This window comes from Argiope bruennichi, chromosome 5 (assembly GCF_947563725.1).
Source record: "Argiope bruennichi chromosome 5, qqArgBrue1.1, whole genome shotgun sequence".
In the NCBI taxonomy this organism is placed as follows: domain Eukaryota; kingdom Metazoa; phylum Arthropoda; class Arachnida; order Araneae; family Araneidae; genus Argiope; species Argiope bruennichi.
This window is the reverse complement of record NC_079155.1, coordinates 8,440,506-8,462,592: the sequence shown is the minus strand read 5'-3', so window position 1 is coordinate 8,462,592 and position 22,087 is coordinate 8,440,506. Positions and strand designations below refer to the sequence as shown.

Here is a 22,087-nt window from a genome sequence, read left to right as displayed (position 1 = left end):
TTATTCTTGTTTAATTTTAAAATATGTGACAATTCATATAATCCAAGCCTCTCTTTTTTAATACGTTATTAACGTAAGGGAAAGAAAGTCATTCTTTCAATATTGGTTTATCCTTCTCTGAAGTAGAATAAATGAGTCCGTGAGAATATAAGATACAATAATTCTTCTAATTTTTTTAAAGTGTTTGTATTTCTCTGATTTGAAATCTCCATGTTTCTTAATAATTTTGATTTCTTTATTGTGTTAATAAAAGGCAGCCTTTATAAACAAAATAAAAGAAATAAAAATTTCTGAAAATATATCTTAATTAAAACAAACGTATTTGGAATAATATTTTGAATTCAACCATTGACAAAAATAAATAAAGCAGAAGAGGACAAAGATAAAATATCCACCGATGATTCATCAAGAAAATAAGTAATGCACGTGTAAATTTTATTAAATATAACGGAAGAATTGTACTTCTACTTTTGGGCGCTCTGTGAATGATTGATATGATTGTTAGAGCAAGATCTACTAAATTGTCACAAATATACTTTGGGAAGTAAAATCTGCATCTTCTATCGAATTTTTAAAATTTTTAATTAATCAAATCATTAAGTGAAATTTTGACATGTTTTGTCGATAATTTTCAATAATATTTCCAAAATGTTATATGTCTCTATTTTAAAATTCAAAAAAATATGTTTTTCTAACATTAGTTTAATTATGCAGCAATGTTCTCCTGAATTAGGTAATTTTTAAATTGTATGAAATTGTGTTTGAATTCTTTTCTGCAAAAATTTCACTGCAGTAATTAAATTTGACCTAATTTCATCATTTTGTCAAATATTTATTAACGGGATTTTTTTCAATCGAAATATAGGAAAAAAGATTGTTTGATCATATTATAAATAATAAGGAAGTGATGATACTATGTCGTGAATAACAAGTTACAATTAGGAAATGTATTAATTAAAATTTATTTTGATATCCCTAGGATGCTATGGAAATTGAAAGGTCCTTGCATAATGTAAAAATAATGCATGTGAAACTATTAACATAACGCATTTTGGATAGAATGCTTAGAGATTTGAAAACACTTTGTTGTGGGAATCATGACCATGAAGCTATATAAAAAGATTTAAATTAAAATTCAACATAATCACTATTCCTGGCGAATTTATCTGGTCGCCAAAGCAAATTCGTTAAAACATTGAGACAAATTTAGACAATAAATAATTTCCGAAACAGTTGTATATATTAACAAATTTAACTATAAATTTCATTTACTGTGACACAAAATTGAATAAAAACTATGATAAGTGGCAACTATTTGATTGTATTTATGAAGACTTTTATATAAAAATAAACATTTCTAATTCACAAATAAAATGTTTCATAAAAGATACTTGTAGAAGACGGTACTTTACGATTTATCTTTATCTTATTTGATAAATGTATAATGTATATGAAAAAAAATGTATGTAATTCAAAGATATATCTCTAGAAGAAAAGAGACGTTGATATTATATGATAAAGCGAAAGAGGCAAGGGATTTGTAACTAATATTCAATGAACCGCTACTAATTCAGAAAGGAGGATTCTGCTCAAAGAGAATCGTACTTAAATCAACGAAAGCAGTGGAAAGATAGAAAAGTGATATGATCCGTAAATTCACAAAGATACTTATTATTTTAACTTTGATAAATTTTGTTTAAATGAATTGACAGTTTGATTTTTTATTTAAACTTACGAATGACATTATTATATTGGTAGATTAAAGTTACATGGTACAAGTCATTTTTTTCCAGAAATAAAAAAACGCAAAAGGTACTTATTGCATTAATCGGAAATAAAAAGGTTATATCATTTTAAAACTTTACCATTTTAAGAAGCCTTTTGGAAACAAATTAATGTAAGGGTTGAACTGATTTTTTGTTAACATTTTTAACTTCCCTTTCGTAAAACAATCACTTGCATCATAATAAATTTAGTTTTTCTATGCATGACATCTCATATTCGTGATTTCAAGATGCCAACTCCAAAGACTTGATTCCTCCGATTCACTTTGAGAAGCTGTTGTTTTAATAGTTTTGCACGAATTTTTTAAAGTTTCACATGGTCCTCTTGACTTTATTTTGCATGCTATTCTTTTAATAGTATAAATATCTTCAAAAGCAAGCATTTCCTATAAACTAGGTTTTGATTGGTTGATGCTATCATTTGCATCTATGCCAACTGCAGAAAAGCACATAGAGATCATCGGAAAGATGTGTTTGCTATGTAGCATTTGTCTGGGTAAGAAAGACTTTCTTTCTAAAATAAGACATCTAATATCTGAATTGACATTATTTCAATAACAACAAATAAAATTATTTAAAAAAGTGTTTTCTTAATTACATATATATTCTTTATTTAACTTTATTGCAACAACTGTTAATGTTTGACTTCATGAGACTTAAACATAGAATATTTGAAAAATTCAATATAATCTCTACCATCTGACGTATTCCAATTTATAGTACATCCAGAATTGGTATGCTTCTTAAGAATTGCTAAATATATAGAACTTTTATTGACCTTAAAAAAAACATCACTATTCAGAGTTTTAAGCTTTTTTTTGTCTTGTGATATCAAGTTGATAACGCGTAGAATGCCAAATGATTAGTGGTGTTTGCATAATTGAGATTTCCCAACTTCTATGAAAATTCAGTACATTCTATACAATTCATTGCTGCTTCTATAGCTTACTAAACCGATTTCTAACCGTTTTGAATCAACTTAATAAATATTCTTCAGAATTTTTTTTAATGAAATCTAAAAGAAAATCGCCATAAATCGTTCATTAACAGAGAGTTTAATTTGGCCAAAATCAACAGACAATAAATTATAGGCAGTATTATTTCAACGTGTTGCGCTGAAATTAATCATATTTTAAAGTAAGCTATTCTACCGTAACGTGAAGAAATATGGAAACTTTAAACAATATCTTAATGATTTTAAACAGCCGAAATTGCAATATAATTATTTATGTTGAAAAAAGATTGCATGCAATGACTAGGCAGCACTTTTAAAAAGACAATTTATTGAATAATTAAAGTTCCAAGAGAAATATTATAGTAAATCAATCGAAGTCAGTAATTACTAAAGAAGTAAATTAAATTACTTATATAAATTTAATCATAATTAAAATGCTCTAATTTATAAGGAAATTAATTTTCAGAACTAAATTTTATTGAAATGTTTTACGCTTGCCGAAATTGCTTTTATTATAACTGGAAAAAAATGCATATTATAATTGGACACTAGAAAATTTTCCATAATAAGTAATAACATGATTTTGAAGAATAATCTTTTCATAGAATGACAAACGTTATAATACAGCCGTGATTATTCAAAACAGTAAAAACAAATCTAAAATTATATAAGTTTATAAAAATATGCAATACAAAAATTAGTTTTAAAAAAAGTTTAAACATTTGAAAAATGGTACCTCTCAGCATAATCTGATTCCTAAATGAATATTTATACAATACAAGGTACGAATTACCATTCCACTATAATATTCATTTTATCAACTTGAATGTTTCTATTCTGTTTGTTCTACATTCCAAACACTTACAGGAACATCATTTTTCTTTTCTTTGTTTTCCTTTTCCATTTGTCACTCAGTTTCCTACCTTGGAAAAAGGAATAAAAACATCAGAGCCTTGTTGTTTAAATAAGCTTCCTTACAATCTACTGCTTTGGTGAAAGGAATCTTTTTAACATGCTATTGTTAACAATCTCTGAATGTTTATGAGCAGCTTGGTAAAGTCTTATTGAAAGATTTAACCTCAAAAGAAGCAATGGGAATTTGTGGGCAAAAGAATAGAATTATGCATCACAATATTATCGGACTTAAAAATTTGTCAAACTATTTAAGTACAAATCATAGTATGAGAACATTAAATATGCCGTAAATTAAATATTGCATCTCATTTACAATATTACTAATGCTGCCACTTGTGTGACAAATTTATAATGTGAAATATGAATGAGTGTACAATTTGAATTGAACGTTGCACGACATAAGAAAAAAAGTAATTATATTCAGACTTTAAAAAATTTGAACTTTAAATATCATGGTATAAGAATGAATTATTAATACGTAAAATCTATTATAAAGCAAGAATTATTTTTACTTTTGATTTCTTAAATTAATATCATATGTATATTAAATAATTAATTCTACTTATCCTCAACTTATATAAATAAGAGATACTTCGTCTTTAGTAATTATTTTCTTGTGCGAAAATAACTATTTTTAATTAGTATAGACTGCTTTTCCTCTGGTCAGTAAATACTCCATTCATCAAAACAATTTATTTTTCAGCTATTTTCTAAATAAATAAGCTAATATTTCAACTTCATTAAAACAAATACTCTAAATGAAAAGAAATTTAGAAATAAGTGTTTTCTGCCGGTGTTTATGAGGCATAATAAGTAAGAATATTTTAAATTCTGTGGTACAATTTCGATTTTCTTTGTTCTTCTAAGAATTAAAAGGGTTATGAAAATTTTATTCATGCTATTACTCTTATTTTGCAATGAGAATGAAAACAAATGCTAACGTCCTACAGTATTCACTTTTTTGCTGTCTCTGTTGAAAATATTTTAAATAATTTGCAATTAAAATCGTAAAATTTAAATTCACTTATTACAGAAAATACCGATAGAAATATTCTTAGCATTTTTACGATATTGTCGTATGAGTAAAAATATTCTTCATTCTCGTAAAAACAGTGTACTACATATTACGTTAATTTACTCAGTTCTAGATTATAGAAAGACAGAAAAAGTTTTTTAATTATAGGCAAATTCTTTTATTTCTGTCTTTTTATAAAATTATTTCATAGAGTATGTGGAAGCTCAAATAACATATATGGCTAGAACAGTACGCCTTTACGTATTTTATGTATAAATATGCGTGCGTATTTTATTGCATAAATATGCAAAGGAGATTTTCAGTCGACTTTTACAAATTGGAAATTAGGGCTCAATATTTTTAATTTTTCTTTACAAAATTTATGATTTACCTTTCTTAAAAAGGTAAAACATTATTTCAAACTGTGTGTTGCTTCGAATTTCATCAGGAAAGAACATATCATACCAGCGTGTAATAGCATCTCACTATCAGAAACTATAAAAACAATAAGCTTTTGGATTTACTTCCAGTTTGTTCAAGCCTATCGCTTTAGACGCAGTGGAGCTATAATAAGTCATGCTTTTATTGTGCGAAACTCAAAGTAAATAAAAATAAACAGCGTGAAAGTTCAGTTTTATTTTTGTTGTATTTCCAACGTTAAAAATAAATTCGTTGGAAAAAAAAAATTGATTGTAAGACTTTTCCAAATTTAAAAAAAATTCCCATAATTATTATCAATTTGTGCTGTTTTAATAAATGTATTTTTACTAAATAATATCGTAATTTGTTTCACTATGTGTTATTATTATTCTTGAATTAAGATTTAAATTAATTTTTGAAAATATTAAGGTTTCCTTTTTAATTCTCAGAAAACCAAAATTGTAGATTTATTCTCAGTTTTGTTCAAAGTTTTATAACCCTCTCTTCACAAAAAAGAAAAAAAAAGTCATTGTCGTGATATTTCAAATCGTAAATTCATATCTTACTGCAATGGCACATATTACTAAATGGAGAAACCGTAGAAAGATTTTTACTGAACTTTTAATATTCTGAAATATGGATACGACATTTCCCTAATTCAAAAAAGCCTTCTGGAAGCGATCAAAAATACCTTCCTTGAATTCTGAATTACTCTACGAAAGAGTGCAAATTGCACTTACAGAAACTCCTCATGTCTTTTTCACTCTGTAAGTATATATAGGGCTCAATGAACAGAATCGAAAAAGAGGGTTGCCTGCTGTCCTCCAGCTTCCTTATCTCTACTTTTTCTCAATTTTTATTCCTCGGCCCTGCTGACTACACTAGAACGTTCCCGGAATATATACTGGTCGACATTAAACCCTATGGAGGGAAAATAGAGTCGGGGTCTTGGGGATAAATGAGATTTTATCGAAGTGATGTCGGGAAAAAAAGAGTGCTTCGGCGGAGCCTTGTGTTTTTTTCATTCCTTCCTGAAATGATTGGGAATAATAAAAACGAATGGGCAAAGCGGAAATGGAACTTTCTATATAACAGTTTGGATTCAGTGAGGTGTGCAGGTGCCAAGAGGGATAAGAATAAGGGATGGGGATTTTTCCAGTGGAGATTATGAGGATGAAATTTTGATGCATTTCTGGTATACTGTTTTGGAAGTCCTTGCTGGAGGAAGAAGGTACAATTGTGCAACAAAGTAAGGCTTTAAAATTATTTTCAGATGTTATGCGTATGTTTTCGACTTCATGACTAGTTTTAAAAGTGACAACTGCATTTTTTTAAAATTTACTTTTCTAGGTGTTTTTATCTATTCGTAAAAAGTATCTTCCTATCACTGATTTACATTTTTTAGTTATATTAAAATTACTTAATAATTATGTTCTAATTATAATGAAGATATGTCAGGCAAAATATGACATTTCATTATATTACTATGAAGATAAAATTTTGATGCATATCTGGTATACAGTTTTGGAAATAGTTGCTGGAGGAAGAAGGTAAATTATACATTAAAATAAGGTTTTAAAATTATTTTCAGATATTACGTGTGTTTTCGTTTTCATGGCTAGTTTTAAAAGTGACAACTGTAATTTTTAAATTTATTTATTTTATTTTATAGATGTTTTTATTTATTCGAAAAAATTATTTCCTATCACTGATTTACAATTTTTTGTAATCTTTAAATCAAAGTTATTTAATAGTTATCTATTGAAGATATATCAAACAAAATTTTATTATATTACTATTTATAGTTTGTTCTTACTACCTTTGGTAATTATCTAAGAATTCTGCAATAATGATATATTTTTGAAGTAATTGCTAGTATTTATATTGGAGGGAAATATTAAACAGATTATCAATGGAGTTATCAAGAAATGGGAACATTAAAGTAAAATTATCTAAAAAATTAACGATAATAATGGTAATTAACTATAAAGCTTGTAACGCAAATTTGCTCGGCAAAAAAGTAAAGATTCGAAATATATTTAAAAGGAAAATAAAAATAAAAATATATTTATTTAAAAGTAGAATAAAAAACGGTTACTAATGAAAAAAAATACTAAATACACATCTTTTTTATTAAATTGCATAATTTTTTAATAAATCATTTTTTCGTTTAGGTAGTTATTAATTAAATTGCATTAAAATGATACTAAATTATAGGCCACAATCCCAGGGAAAGATACAAAAGTCGTCTGCAGAGTGTTATGTTCCACGTCGAGCTCGATGGGCATTAAGGTCATTTATAGAAACCTTTTTTTCCCCCATCTTTTGTAGGAAGTACTACACGTCGTTCCAACATGATCATAGCATTTATTGTTCCGTAATTCTGATAATCAAATTGCATCAAAATCGACTCCTCATCTACAAGACAACATCATCAACAAACAAGGTGACTCCTCATGTACAAATTCATGGTACTTCCAACTAAACAGATAACTATTTGAAAAGATCGGCATTTTCAAAACATCACAGTCTTTTTTAAGTAATCTGTGTAAAAAAAAAAATTATCTAAGCATTCCATGCACCCTGAATTGCATTACTATACAATGAAAAGACCAGAAAGTATAGATTATGAATTAATGTGCACTTAAATTATTAAATATTTCTTGCGAATCAAAATTGTTTTTACGTGACCTTACTAAGAATTATTAAAGTGTACAAAATTATGGCCTGATTGGTATATTTATGAATCTTTTTTTTTTTTCACTTCAATCAAATAATGTGCGAAAGGAAACAAAATACCAGAACATTTTGCATTTTATTTATTTTTCATGTTTTTTGTTCATTATTATCTTTTCTTAATTTTATACTCTATTTGGAAAATAATTTCATGCATTTTTACCTTTTAGATTTATTATAAAATCTATTTAGTAAATTTATTATTTGATTATAAATATCTTATTTTTCTTTCAGGTATGTGAAGAGTTCAGTTTACCTTTGGATGATCATTTTGTAGGCTGTTAGAAAATTGAAGTAATTATGAATTTTATTAAATATATGCATATTAAGATAAAAATTTTCATAGATACAAAAATAATCTTTTTTGCCTTAAAAACTATACGCATTTTCAAAATTGTTGAAATTTTAAAACTACATTCTAAATTTTAATTACAAAACTTTTAATAAATCTTCCAAGTTTTTTTTGAAATTTTATTTGTAATTTCTTTTAAATGATTATTTGTTTTCACTCTAATGAATATACAAAAAAATTAAAGCCTAATTCTTCATTCACGATCATGCTATTGCAGAATATATAATTAAAAAATGATATAATTGGGATATATATTATGTCAGTGACGAATAATTATATAACAAATCGAATATATCTTATTTCAATAATACAATAATTCTAAGTTTGATTAATTTATTGGATACTTTAACACAAATTATGGGATTTTAATACAAGTTACCTTTTGTCCTTAAATTAAAATGAAAAGACAGAAGAATTCGGAATAGAAAGTTTCATTTTCAAAGGATAATTAAAAGTATAATTTTGAAATATAAAGAATTATACTCAAAACTACAATCACATCCTAGTTCGCAAGGAAACCTAAAATACATCATCATTCGAATCTCTAAACAAATCATCACATAATGTTTAAAGTTATGATATTAATCACTTTAAACAAGTTTAAAAATTCGCAGATATTTTATCGGGTATGTTTACTGAACCAGAAAGGGAAAGAAACTGTTGACGATGAGTCAAAACCTGGCACACTCTTTAACAATGTCTGGCGCCAAACATGTGAAGAAAATAAAGAATCAGCTACTCACTTTATACTTATTTGCTTTTTTTTTTCACGCTGGAAGCACTTACTAGTCCAAGACCTTCCTCTAAGCTATATATAAAACTCGAATTTAAAAAAAAAAAAAAAACAAGCTGCCTTTGCCGTAACATTTCTAGGTCGTTTACATTTGTAGCGTGATGTTTCCAAAAAGTAAATAATACTCAGGAGATTTCGTATGATGACAGGAACTGGATTTGGGGAATTCTAAAGAACAATACAGATTGAGTACAATGTATTAGAATAATAATGTATTTTTGAAAAAATATTGCAGTCCTTCAAAGAATATATTCATCACTATAAAGAAGTCTTATACAGCCCCTGAAAAAAGTTTGGAAAAAGAAAAGAAAGTTCAGCTAAAGAAAATAAAATTTTGGCTAATAATAAACAATAAAATAATTGTTGTGAATTTTTGAATTCAAAAATCGTTAAATGGAATTAGTTATTTTGAACAGGAAATTTACATTAGTTTTTTGTAATTTAACATAGAAAATAATATTCTGTAAATTTGAAAAATAGATTGGAAAAAAGAATATGTCTGTGACATATATCTGAGAATATAATATGGCAGTTTATTATTTGGAAAGAGCTTATATGTATAAATTTTAGAAATAGAAAATCTTAATTTGCCGTTTCTATAATAAAGTAAATATTTGTAATTTTCAATTATTTCCTGTTAAAGGACAAATTTTTAATTGAATGCAGAATTTAAATTAAATGTATATAAATGGATGTTTCTTTGTATTTCGTATTTTTTTTTCATATTAAACATTTTATGTAATGGATTCAAATGAAAAAGCTTTGGATTAAACTGACAGAATTCAGTTAATATTCAGGAGAATTTTTTTCATGATTCTAATAAGTTTTAAGGAATGTTTTATTTTTTATTTGATATTGACATTAGACATTTTAAATTTGCATTCCTCTGTTTTAATTTCTTTATTTTAAATATTTTGGTAATATAATTTAGGATTTGACAAATTTTCGATTTTGTGACCCAATTATTCTCTTGAATTCATAGCTTACATTACATACATTGAAATCAACAATTTCGATTTATATAATAAAAATAACAGTTGAACAATGAAAATTAAAATTAATAATTTACATTTAGTTCAACTTAATAAAAATTATTTGTTATTTTAATATAACAACTTCGCAAACAAATATCAATTGCAAAAAATCATAAGTTTAAACACATCGCCACTGGAGATTTACACATAATGTTATTCAACTTCTTTTGAAAATATTAAAAAAAAAAAATAGAATCTAATCAAATAATTAATTTTATCCCTAGTATCTAAATCTGTTTCATTAATTATTCAGAAGGAATATTAATTATTTATCAATAAAATGTGAACAAATAGAAGGGTACTCATAGAATAACAAATAGATAGTCATGATTCATTTTTTTTTCACAAATATTTTATTTCTAGAACATGGTTACATTAATAAATCTCAATCTCATAATGTCCTAATTTCTAATAATATCCAATAAAAATATTTTTTTTTCTTTTATCCATGAAGATGAAATGAAAATTCTAGGGATACTTTCTCTCTAATGACAACACGAGAGTTGCAATAATTTATTTCTCTTTCCTTCTTTTACCTTGTTATTCAGCAGCGACACGAATCTTCTAGTCAGAGAGACGCAGAACAGAAACTCGCAGCTGTCGGAAACATGCTGAAAAATAAAGGAAGAAAATTTTATTAATCAGTTGCGCAGCCACATTTCATATGCAGAGAGAGGATGGTACAAGAAAAATAAACACAGGATACTAGACTCGATTTTGGATACAAGGATTTGTATATACCCCTGATATATATCTATTTCTGTGAGGCACTTCTTCATCCGTCCCTCTAGAAAAAAAACTGAAAACAAAATACAAAAACAGAAGATTCACATCTGGAGCACGCTATTTTTGAATTTTGTGTGAGGAAAAAAAAAATAATTGACAACATCGCACAACTTTCATTTTGGAAACTTTTATGACGCAGCCATATCCACCCCCACCCCACCCTCCCTTACTCGTTTTGCTTTTACTTTTTCATTCTCTTTTTAATTTAACTTTTTTTTATGTTTTAAGATTTTGTCAGTAATGTGATGTCGTAAAATGCAACCGTCGGTAATATCAGAAATTAGATTCAGTTATGCTTCTGCGGCATTTTCTAATCTCAAACTGCCTCTGCTCGTAAATTTGAAAAATTTACTTTTGGGAATCGTGAATCGTTGCGTAAGCCTGTGTGAATAGTGTGTTATTAATTTATCTTATTTATTTTTTCTCTTAAGTTTCTGTTTCAGTCCAGGGAAAGCTTTTTAGTATGCGTAAGAGCACTATGATAGCAGAAACGTTGATAAGAAGCCTATTTACAATTTTGTTAGTTGAAAAAAGTACTGATATGTATTTTTCAATGAAAAGTAACCTCGTTTATCAGATTATGCCGTGCAAAGAAGAACATATGACTTTGTTTCGTTTACAGTGCGCAATACTGCATATATATATATATATATATAAAGGTATTTTTAAAACTAATGTTTGTAAAAGCATTTTGGCATACATAGTTCTTTCAATATTTAATATTTCTTATAACGAATACTAACAATATGGCATTTGCTAATATAATTTGCAAATAATATGGACAGTTATAACTATAGAATTATGAAAATTAAATTAAACTTCCAATATTTGTAAAAGATCGATGGAACCATGAGTCAGATTTGTATAAATAAGAAGACCAATAATTTTAATTATTTTTACGAAATTGTTAAATTACTTGAATCAAATAATGCATATGCTTTTAGAAATTAACTACTCTATTGAGAAACCGAAATTTTTCTTTATATGTAGCTATTAGTTGTGTGGAAGTTGGTGAATGTTGATGTTGAGCTCTTAGATGATGTCCACTTAGATGCTGAGCTCTTTAAAAAAATGCTGCGGTTTTAAGACTAAGGAACAAAACTAAGACTTTATTTTACACAAAAAGAACAAAATGTGAAAACTTAAGAACAAAACAAGAACAAGTAGTAATAGTTCTCTTGAGTTGGGAAAAAATATTAAGATCCTTTCGACCGTTTGACATAGTAAGTAGTGATAGCTATAATTTAGTTTGTAAGTGCTGGCAAGCCGCCACAGTTGCAATAAAAATTCAAATAATAAATTGCTAAGAAATGCATCAAATAAGGTTCCTTCCCTCAATGGCTGTGCTTCATTCTTTTTAGGAGAGCATTTAATCTAGATTATTATCGCAATAAATTATTGTTCCTATGAGCCAGGTCAATTCTTTTATTTCCTACTGAACAATTTGTTAAGAGAATTATTTACTATTCCTATTCCATTAATGTTATTTTTAATAATCTAAGTAAAGGAAACCAAATCACTTTTTATTTTGATGCTTAAAGGAAATCTTATTATAATTTGCAGACAAGATTGCAGATAGTTGAGGCCCAAAGACTATTAAAATAATCATATTCACGGCACTGACACTCAATAAAACTATTTTAAGCTTTAATATTCCCACAATGACGAGACACAGCAATGATAATCAAACACTGATATGTAACATCATGTTACAAGATAACTCAGCATCCCAAACTTTACACAAAGTTTAATGTTAATTTAATGTTGTAATGATTGTTTCTGCTGGAAATTCCTGCTAAGCGTTACTAGTGATCTCATCTCTGTAAAGATCGATTATTATAATCAAGAAATAAAAGAATATGTAAAAGTGCAAAATCTACCGATCAATTTATATTCATCCAAAGCAAACACTAACATGCTATTTAAAATGCTTACTATTTGAAGTTACCTTGAATTTCAGAATTTGCGTTCGGAAAATATTTTGTATAAATTTATATTTGTAACCGCTCTTCTAATACTAATGATAACTGACTGATGACGTCAGAGACAGCGCCCTCTGAAACTTTGTGGTGCTATGACTCAGTTTAGATCAGGTGACGGTGTGTTTTTCTAAGCTTTGATCCATGCACTTACATAAACTAGAACATCTTAAAATTATTCTAAATTTTTGTAAATTGTATGTGTGTAATGTAACTTGTTAATAAATAACTGTTACATTAATTCGGATTTTTTTACTGAACCCCTTAACAATCGCACATACTGACAATTTAAAGTTTGTAAAAAAATACTATATGAAGAATTTTTTATTGAATCAAAATGATTCAATTCTAATCAATTTCTTGAAAATTTTTCATTGTAATTTCTAAAATGCTACATTTTTCAAAACAATATTTAAAATTTGGGTAATTTATACTTAAGGTATAAGCATGCAATTCAATGCACAGTGCCAATAAATTTTAGGGCCCCTTTTTTATTTCAGAAGAAAAGGACTTGATGTAAAATCATAGTATCTGTGCGAATTTGATTTATATAATTAAATACTTGGTATCCAAGCACATTCGTTTACGATAGTAGCATTGCACTTGCAAATTATAGATAGTGTAATGCCCGCACTCATGAAAAGTATATTTCAAAATGTCTAGTCATAAATTGAAATTTTCCCATTGATTTCTGTTAACATTTTTTAGTCTCTTTTCAAAGTAATATCTTTCCCGATTAAAATTACACCCACTTCTGTTTGCTGCGAATTCTCTGATTTATATCCAAATTATTTATTCTTAATAACTTTCAATGAGAGGCAAAATTTTTAAAATGTTGAATTTTATTTTATCGTATGAAGGAAATGCTTAACAATGCTTTAAAATATTTATAAGTTAGAATGAATTGGTGAACATTCTCGATAAAATTTCATAATTTTTATGGTTTAAACTAGCATAAATTGTAAAAGTTTATCCAAAATGAAACAAGTTACTATCATTTTTATCATAACAAAAGATAGTTCAGCTACTTTTTATTAACTTTACTTCAAAAGAATTATTTTTGATATCCTTCTTTAGCATTCTAAAGACTAAAAATTAACTTAGTAATTAATTCTGATGTCTAATTATTTTTTCTTATTCTTTCGAATTACTTTCTAATTAATTCTAATAATATAAGAAATCACTATCGTTGTTTCACAGTTATTGTAATTGAATCACATATAATCACATGCAATTGAATCACATATAATCACATGTAATTGAATCACATAGATCATACCACATTTCAATTACGGTGTTTAACTAAGACATATATATACATATTTGTTGTAATAAAAATCTGGTAAATTCTTTTATATAGTTTTATATCTTTAGCTCAAAATGCAAGAGTGTTGTTTTACTGCAAATGCATCCTCGCTCAATCTTAATTGACTTTTTGTTTTATCTGATGAGATTAAGTTAATATTAAACTGATTCTGAATTTAATTCAAACTATAAATATATACCTATCATAAATGGATAATTTAGGAGTATTTTTTTAAATTGTCTGACAATAGAACATTAGCTCGGGAAATCCTCTGCAGCGTCTTAAATCTTTATACATGAAAAATGAAGATATCAAATTCAGTTGATTGGATTTCACAACATATTTGCAGACAAATTATATTCACAAATACTGAGATTTCGTTACTTAAATGGGATAGTATTGAAAAAAATTATTTTAAGGACACTAAAATGACAACGAAATTAGTCATATCAATAGATAATTCAGAAGGAATCGTTACATTAAAAACAGTTTTTTCTCCCCCGTCAAAATACAAAATATTATTGAGTACCTCATGATTTTTCGTCCCTAAGTACATCTTAAACTGCTTTTAATCATTTAACAACTTTTCAATAGTGTTGTTGGGCTCACGCCAAATAGAATTCGAACTGTTCTTGAGATAAAAAGAAGCACAACATTCTACTAGATAGGTTAGCATACTTCGCATAACTAGTTCAACAGAGTAGATCAAGTTTATGAACTATTTCCAATAAAATACAAACAGACTAACTTAATACATTTTTTTAATAAATTAATTCTTCTTTTTCTTATCGATTACTTTCTTTCAGATCAAAAAATATGAATGAATTTTTTTTTTGAATAACTGACGTAATCAAGCTGCCTTTAGGTTTCAAAAATTTTCGGTAAACGTTTAATAGAAATGTGTTCTTTCTGTGGTTTAAAGTAAGTCATTAAAATAAAAATGATCTTGAACTAAACTGTTCTAATATTAATTAAAAACGAACGGACGGCTGTCAGCTATTTTAAGTATTTAATTACACTCCTGAAATAAAAAAAAGAATGCGGTGAAGAAAATATGTGCCTTCAAAGAAGAACACACATAAAAAAAAAAATATCAGAAAAAAATATCTCGGATTACTAAGAAACTTCTGAAATGCGATAACAAAACTAATTAAGGATTTATTTTTTGCTTAGAGCTGCTAAAATTCAAGACATAATTAAAGAAAATAAGTACTTGGTTATATTTTGAAAGGTATTTGTTATCAACTCTAAAGTGCACAGGAAGGAATTTGAAGGAGGGGAAAAAAGTTTAATTTAAACGAACAACGAGGATTAATTTCCATGTTGTTTTGCACATTTTAAATTGCTACTTCCCTGACTTTTTTTATAAACTTCAAAACTTCTTATTTATAGGGACTTAAGGAACGAGTGAGGTAATCGGTATAAAATAACAATGGAAAATTAAGTACTTTATAATCTATCATAATCTAACTATTTTTATTAAAAGCAATATAAATATATATGATTCTGCTAGATGCTCTGTTTTTTTTTTTATGTTTCGCTGTGAGCAAATCGTTTTATTTTAAGAAAAAATTCCACCACTTCTAACAAGGTATGACAGCTTATTTTATGTAAGTAATGGTTGGTATACTTAGATAATAAAATGTTTACGTCTGCTATTCTTTATCGGAGAAAATGTATAAAAGCATAAAAATAATCTTGAATTATAACCATTCCATTTTGCTAAATAATTTGAATTATTTTTTAAACGTGGCTTTAAGTAATTTAAAATTATGGAAAAATATACTTCCACGCTTTAAATTGTTTTAATAATCATGGTTGAATGGATATGGAGAAAAATTGTTATTCGTTGTTGTTCGAAGATTATTATCCACATTATTTTATCTTTGCATTATTTAAATTTCATGAAATTATGCTTGCGTTGTATTAATATTATAAATTGTATAATCACTCTAGTTTGACTTTTTTTTTAGAAACAAAGAAAATATTTGAATGCATATTATTTTATTCATTAAAAATAGAAAGATTTTATTTTTCTTTTGCGTTATTTTTGTTGACTGTGGCAACAAGGAAGTCAAAATTTAGGAGCTTTGAAATTTTGTAATTATCCAGATATTTTGTTGAAACCAAATTAGATACCATATGAACTACTGATTAAATTTGTTGTTACAAATAATTTATGCAGGCTTTAAAAATATCAATACTCATTTTCACTTTTTTTTTTCATATACCAACGTTCTGATGTGGTGGATAGTGTTTCGCTAGCATAAAAAAGTATTTAGCTAAAGAAGAAAGAATTGTATTTTTATCAATTTTGCGGTTTATTTAAGCGCCTGGCAAGCAAATGCTTTAAAAAATTATTTATGATTGGTTTGATAAAAATAGTTTATCTAAAAATGTCAACATGAAAAATATCAAATTTTGAAATTTGTCTTAAGCATTTTTTTCCTAAGTTTCGTATGCCTCTCAATAAAAAAGTATAGAATTGAAAGAAAAGAATATTTGTGATCAATTTCGATGTTTGTTATTTCCATCACCATCTATCTTAATTTCGAAATGCCTTAGAAAGGGGAAAAAATACTTTTTTCACATTAGAAGAGATTTTTTTCGTATTAGGTATGAACATGTTATCACATGTTAATATTAGAAGTGAAAAAAAATAATAACTATTCATTATTACGAACAATCCCTTTTTTCATCCTGATGTAAAATTTAGGAAAATAAGATAGACGGTATTAAATGACCATAGGATGATTTTCAGTATAACTTTCATTCAACGGTTAACGCATTGTGGTGGTTTGTTTATAAAAACTATCAAATAAATGCGTAACATGATAATCAATTTCATCTTCAAAGGAATTGCTGATAAAATTCATGTTTATATGGTAACGTGGAATTCCTTCCACATTTTTGAAAGTATTGCATACTTTTCTTTTTTATATCTGTAGCCTGAGATATTAGTATAGACATTGCAAAAATGGTCTAAGAGTCTACATTAGATTTCACTGTGAAGTTTCCGAATATACATAATTTACGTAATATTACTGTTCATTAAGCATTATGAAACTACATTGCATGGCTGCTATACGTTAAGTGCCATCCAATCACCTGTCACCTGTGGTTCACATCTGCTGTCTAATGTCTCTAATTAAACGACCGCTTCTCCACTACAGTTAAATATAGCAAAGAAAAGATAATCTATTTAGAGAGATAGTCAAAAACATCAGTCATGAATTATAACAATTAACATGTTAATAGATTATGAAGTGTCTTCACAAACGGAGGTTAAATTTTTAAAAAGTCTCAAGTTCAATTTATTTTTGGAGATCATTTCATCGTTTGCAGGAGCAAAAAATATCTGAAATTATTGTATTTAATAACGGGTAGTTGATGTTAGATGACCAGATTGGTTACGTTTATCCATAGCTAAATCATCCATGATATACATCGACAACTCATTAGCAAATAAATCTTTTTATTAATATTCTTCCAGATCTCTATTAGGCATACATGTTTTAAGCATAAGTATTTATTTTTTTGTGAAACCGCACCCATTTGTAGTACGTGCCAAACGTACTATTCAGTTACACACATTTTTTAATATAACGGTTTTATCTCTTAATGATCTATTGGGGGGGATCCCCACTCTAATATCTTTTTTTTTCTGCAATTGATTGGCTTCTTACATCATGTGATTGCTTTTATCTTGTACCACTTGCTTTTAAATACTTAACCATTTTTTAAATGATTTACTCATAATTTAGAACTTTTTTCACAGTAATGTTACATTACCAAATGTCCATATATTCGCCATACGCAGCATGGCCATGTTTGGTTTTTGTGCCATTAAAATCCAACTCCAACTCGATATATTTCAAACGGAAAATAGACGATTAGAGTTCAATTTCTATTGCAAATCCATTGCATATTAAGAACTCGAGAAATATGGCTTCTAATCACACATTAGCAAGTTCATTTGGAGCGAATGTGAGGACTATGTACTGTCCTTTTAATAAATGTTGGTTCTATTCAAGCCAAACTCTCTGCATTTTAATTTAAGAATCAACTCAATTTCCTGCAGTGGAAAAAAAGATTTTAGAATAGAGTAAAGTGAAATAAATTAAATGACATGCTTAGTTATGTTTGACATGCGAATGTGATTGCAAAAATATTCACGATTTTAAAGCTCTGCAACTTTTAAGGTATACGTACACACTTGAAGATTTCTTTTTTAATTTTAACTTTAAAAATCCAGTTTTTTTACAGTAGGTTATTAATATATGTTTAAACTCATTTCAGTGAGAAAAAAACCATATTACACTAATTATTAATTAATTAATATTTAATGAGCTAATTAGCCTATTTTTTGAAACATGATATCTTAAATTATAATTTGTACAGACACACAATTCTAGTTGGAAATTATGAATAATATTAGTCTTCATGTTGTCTGCCTCAAACAAATTATAAAAATGTATAGTTTTTTTAAACAATTTTTTCATCAACGATGAATAGAAAAATATACCTATCTATAAATATAACTTTGATTGAGGCGCACAACATCCGCTATTTCATACAGATTATTTTGATATATAAATAACTGTATTTGGTTAATTTTTTGTTGAGTTATGATTGTTTTAATGTAGCAACATAGTGGAAAAATATCATTCTTCATAAAATGAGTTTTGAAAACACCGTAACTAGAGTTTTTAATGAAAGCTCCTCAAGAAAAATAATCATAACTCGAGAAATATTTCGAATATTGACAACATCTTGGTATCGTTTGAAAGCCAAAGGATCAGAAAACATTATTAAGCAATAAAAAAATATTCGATATTATGAACGATTTTCCAAGTTTCAAATGTGTACATACACCTTAATTGGACCATTTATCTTGAAACACAATCAAGGATGGATTTCGATTCGAAAATGATGAATAACGCTTATGATTATATTTTTTCTGAGACCAAATATACGACACAAGCCGATCTTTTTATTTCATTTAAGAATATATATATATATATATAATATATATATATATATATATATATATATATATATATATATATATATATATATATATATTCTTAAATTAATCAAATTATATTTTTAACCATAAATTATAACACTTTAGTATAATATCAAAATAGTAATTCATATCATCCAACGATGGATGTTTAATTTTTGAAAACTCAACAAATTCCATGTTTATAAATGGTTTATAATTTTTAACTATTCACATTGAAAATTAATAAGACTCTTCACCATGTATTATAATAAAATTATGTTATGCCATTACTCAAATATTGATTACTTTGTTCGAAAACAAATAGTACCCTGAGTTTTCACAAATAGAATCAGTAATCCTCTTATGCGGGTATAAAGTTCAGCGTAAATACACATTAGGTCCAACATATTTCGCTGCATTTATGTATTTCACCGAATTCAGCGCTGAAAATAAACCCATATTCGAAGCGACTTACGTTCAACAAAGACAAAAATGTCCATTAAAACTTGTTACATTCCGTACATAGCAAATAGAGTTTGAGACGAAGCTATTACATAATGCAATGTTCTCTCTCTTTCGTTTTGCATTAGCGATCAAACTCTATCTGAGACAGTTATTTATTTATTTCGCGTCCTTTGTATCAAGGATATAATAATCCTTTAAAAGAATATCTCCTGAGAGAGGGAGGAGGGGATGGAGAGGACGACGCAGATAAAGAACCCCATCTTAACCGTAAAGAGCAGTTACAATTCGAAGTCCTCCCCCAGGCGAGCAGTGTTCGTAAGATGGGTCTAGCTCCCTTGCAATCGTGTTTGGAACTGGGTCATTTGTATTTATTTTGTGTTCGTTCGTTCATTCCGAGATGAAAATAAAATAACAACACCGACAGAAAGAGTAAAAATAAATAAAGAGAAAGGAAATGGGAAACTGAAGTGAAGTGCTGCTGAAAGGGAAATCAAAATAAATAAATGTCCGTCCTGGCTTCGGAAATTTGCTCACGTATCGCGGATGGCTTTGAATTTACGACGCTTTGTTACCATGGTCCTTCTTTTTTTTTTAACCCCCTTCGAAGTATAAAATTCTTACGTGCCAAAAGCTTTAACTTACAGTAAAACGAAATAGAAAACGTGCGATATGAAAAGTCGAACGATGCAGAATTAACTTTTATTTTAAAGATTCGCCATTTTTCTTTGAAAAGTGTTGCAACATTTAAGATTCCTTCTTTTACTTGATTTTTAAAGTAAAAAACGAAAGGAACGAAAAGTTTATCTGCGGTTAAATATCGCTTTGCAGATTCCAAAATGGTGTCTTTCGTTAAAAAGGATGTTTTTAAAAATCGTTTGCTTTTGCAATGGTTTCAAAATGTTCCTGCTGTTTATTTTAAGAAGTGTGGAATAATTTATCATTTATTTATCTTAAAGGATGAATATATTTTGGTATTTCTAGGTTGAAAAATCTTCTTCAAATAAATTATTTTTGCTTAAAGTGCACAAAATATTTAAAGGTCTAAAATTTATGAAGTCATATTCTTAAACTATAATGGACTGTTCCACTTCTTTAATTATTTAACAACTACTGTGTTTGAAATGAAGTGAAGCTAATGAAATGAGGTAAAGGTGTAGAAGTGAGTAATAAAAAATGCATTTCATAAATTATTTTTTCTAAAAAAAAATATTGCATTTTCCTCTTATAGAACTTTGAAAATTATTTATGTATTATTTCATTTTAAAGACACGTATACACAAATAGTCCAGCGATTTCTGTATATGTGTACAGAGAAGATATTTATAAAATAAACATCTAAAAATATTCTATAAAAATAATAATTTAAATTAAAATTTTAAGTAACTCTTCCAAGAGTAGCATTACATCTTCCATTTTTTTTTCTGCACATTTATTTCTAAAACAATCTATTTCCTAATTATTTCATATTTACTAAATGGGATTTTCTGAAGCTAACTGACGAAGAAAATTCCAAGAACATTCAAAAGTTTACTTTATTTTGGGAAAAAATTTCAAAATTCTGAAACATATTTTATTTTATTCCGCTGTCGAAAATAAACTGCTTTATTCTTTTTTATTTCTTCAAAAAACTTTTTTTAAACATTTTATAAAGACTTCTTAAATCGGTATTTTATTTATAAACTATCATCAAAGTATGAAACTGATAGAAGAAAAATTTAAAAGAATAATATGAAAAGAGAATTCATTAAACAAGATTGAATAAAGACACTGAGCAAACTGTCTGAGAGAAATACATCTCTGGATGTTTTGAATCCCTTTTTCTACTTCTTCCATAAAGACTTTCAAGTTGTTCATAAGGTTATTATTTCAATTGAATTTCATTGGTTTTTGCTAATAAAATATGCAGAACAATATTTCGCTTATTTCGGAAATTATCATTGTCCAGAATGAAAAACTAATATATAAATATTAATTTAGTTTTGATTTTTATTTAATATGCCCTTTATTCATTCTAAAGAAAAGGCAGGTAAAAATAAATTTAAGTTATAGAGAATTAATTCTGCGTGAACAAATGATTTTGAGAAAAAAAAATTCTTTTAAAAGCTGAAGGGGAAAATTTAAATTTCTGAAATCGTTGAATAGTGATAATTTTCAATAAAGAAAATGCAATCACATTTTTCTGTGCCGTTTTTCAAAGAAGTGCAGGTTTTTTAACTTTAGAAATAAATTCTTAGAAATCACCACTATGTCTGGAATGAGATTCTATTGTAATCATCAATTCTTATTTGTTGTTTTTTAGTGTTCGTTTTTTAGTTTATCATTGAGCAAATGAATATTATTTTTTTTAAGTTAAAGGATATTGGAGCCTCCGGTCCTAATGTCTGTACCTTGATAAGATTCACGATTTGATTCTTCTATCTTGAAATAAACAATTGCTGGATTCTTTGGCCAATCATTATGCATAAATAATTCCTACTTAAGATTCCTATTGTGCTAAAACAAATCAAATATTTAAAAAATTATTAGTAATAAACTGTCA

At 27.0% G+C, this 22,087-nt stretch overlaps 1 protein-coding gene across 7 annotated transcripts in view; it reads left to right on the top strand.

The window, feature by feature from the left end:
- LOC129968472 (zwei Ig domain protein zig-8-like) overlaps window positions 1–22,087 on the top strand; it is a 270,080-nt gene that overhangs the window by 77,442 nt on the left and 170,551 nt on the right. The window contains exon 1 of one of the 7 annotated variants that reach the window (XM_056082386.1): window positions 8,055–8,119. The exons of the other annotated variants lie outside the window; for them this stretch is intronic. The gene's annotated coding sequence lies outside the window, so the exon portion shown is untranslated. Of the gene's footprint in view, window positions 1–8,054; window positions 8,120–22,087 lie in introns of those variants that run through there. 7 annotated transcript variants of the gene reach the window in all.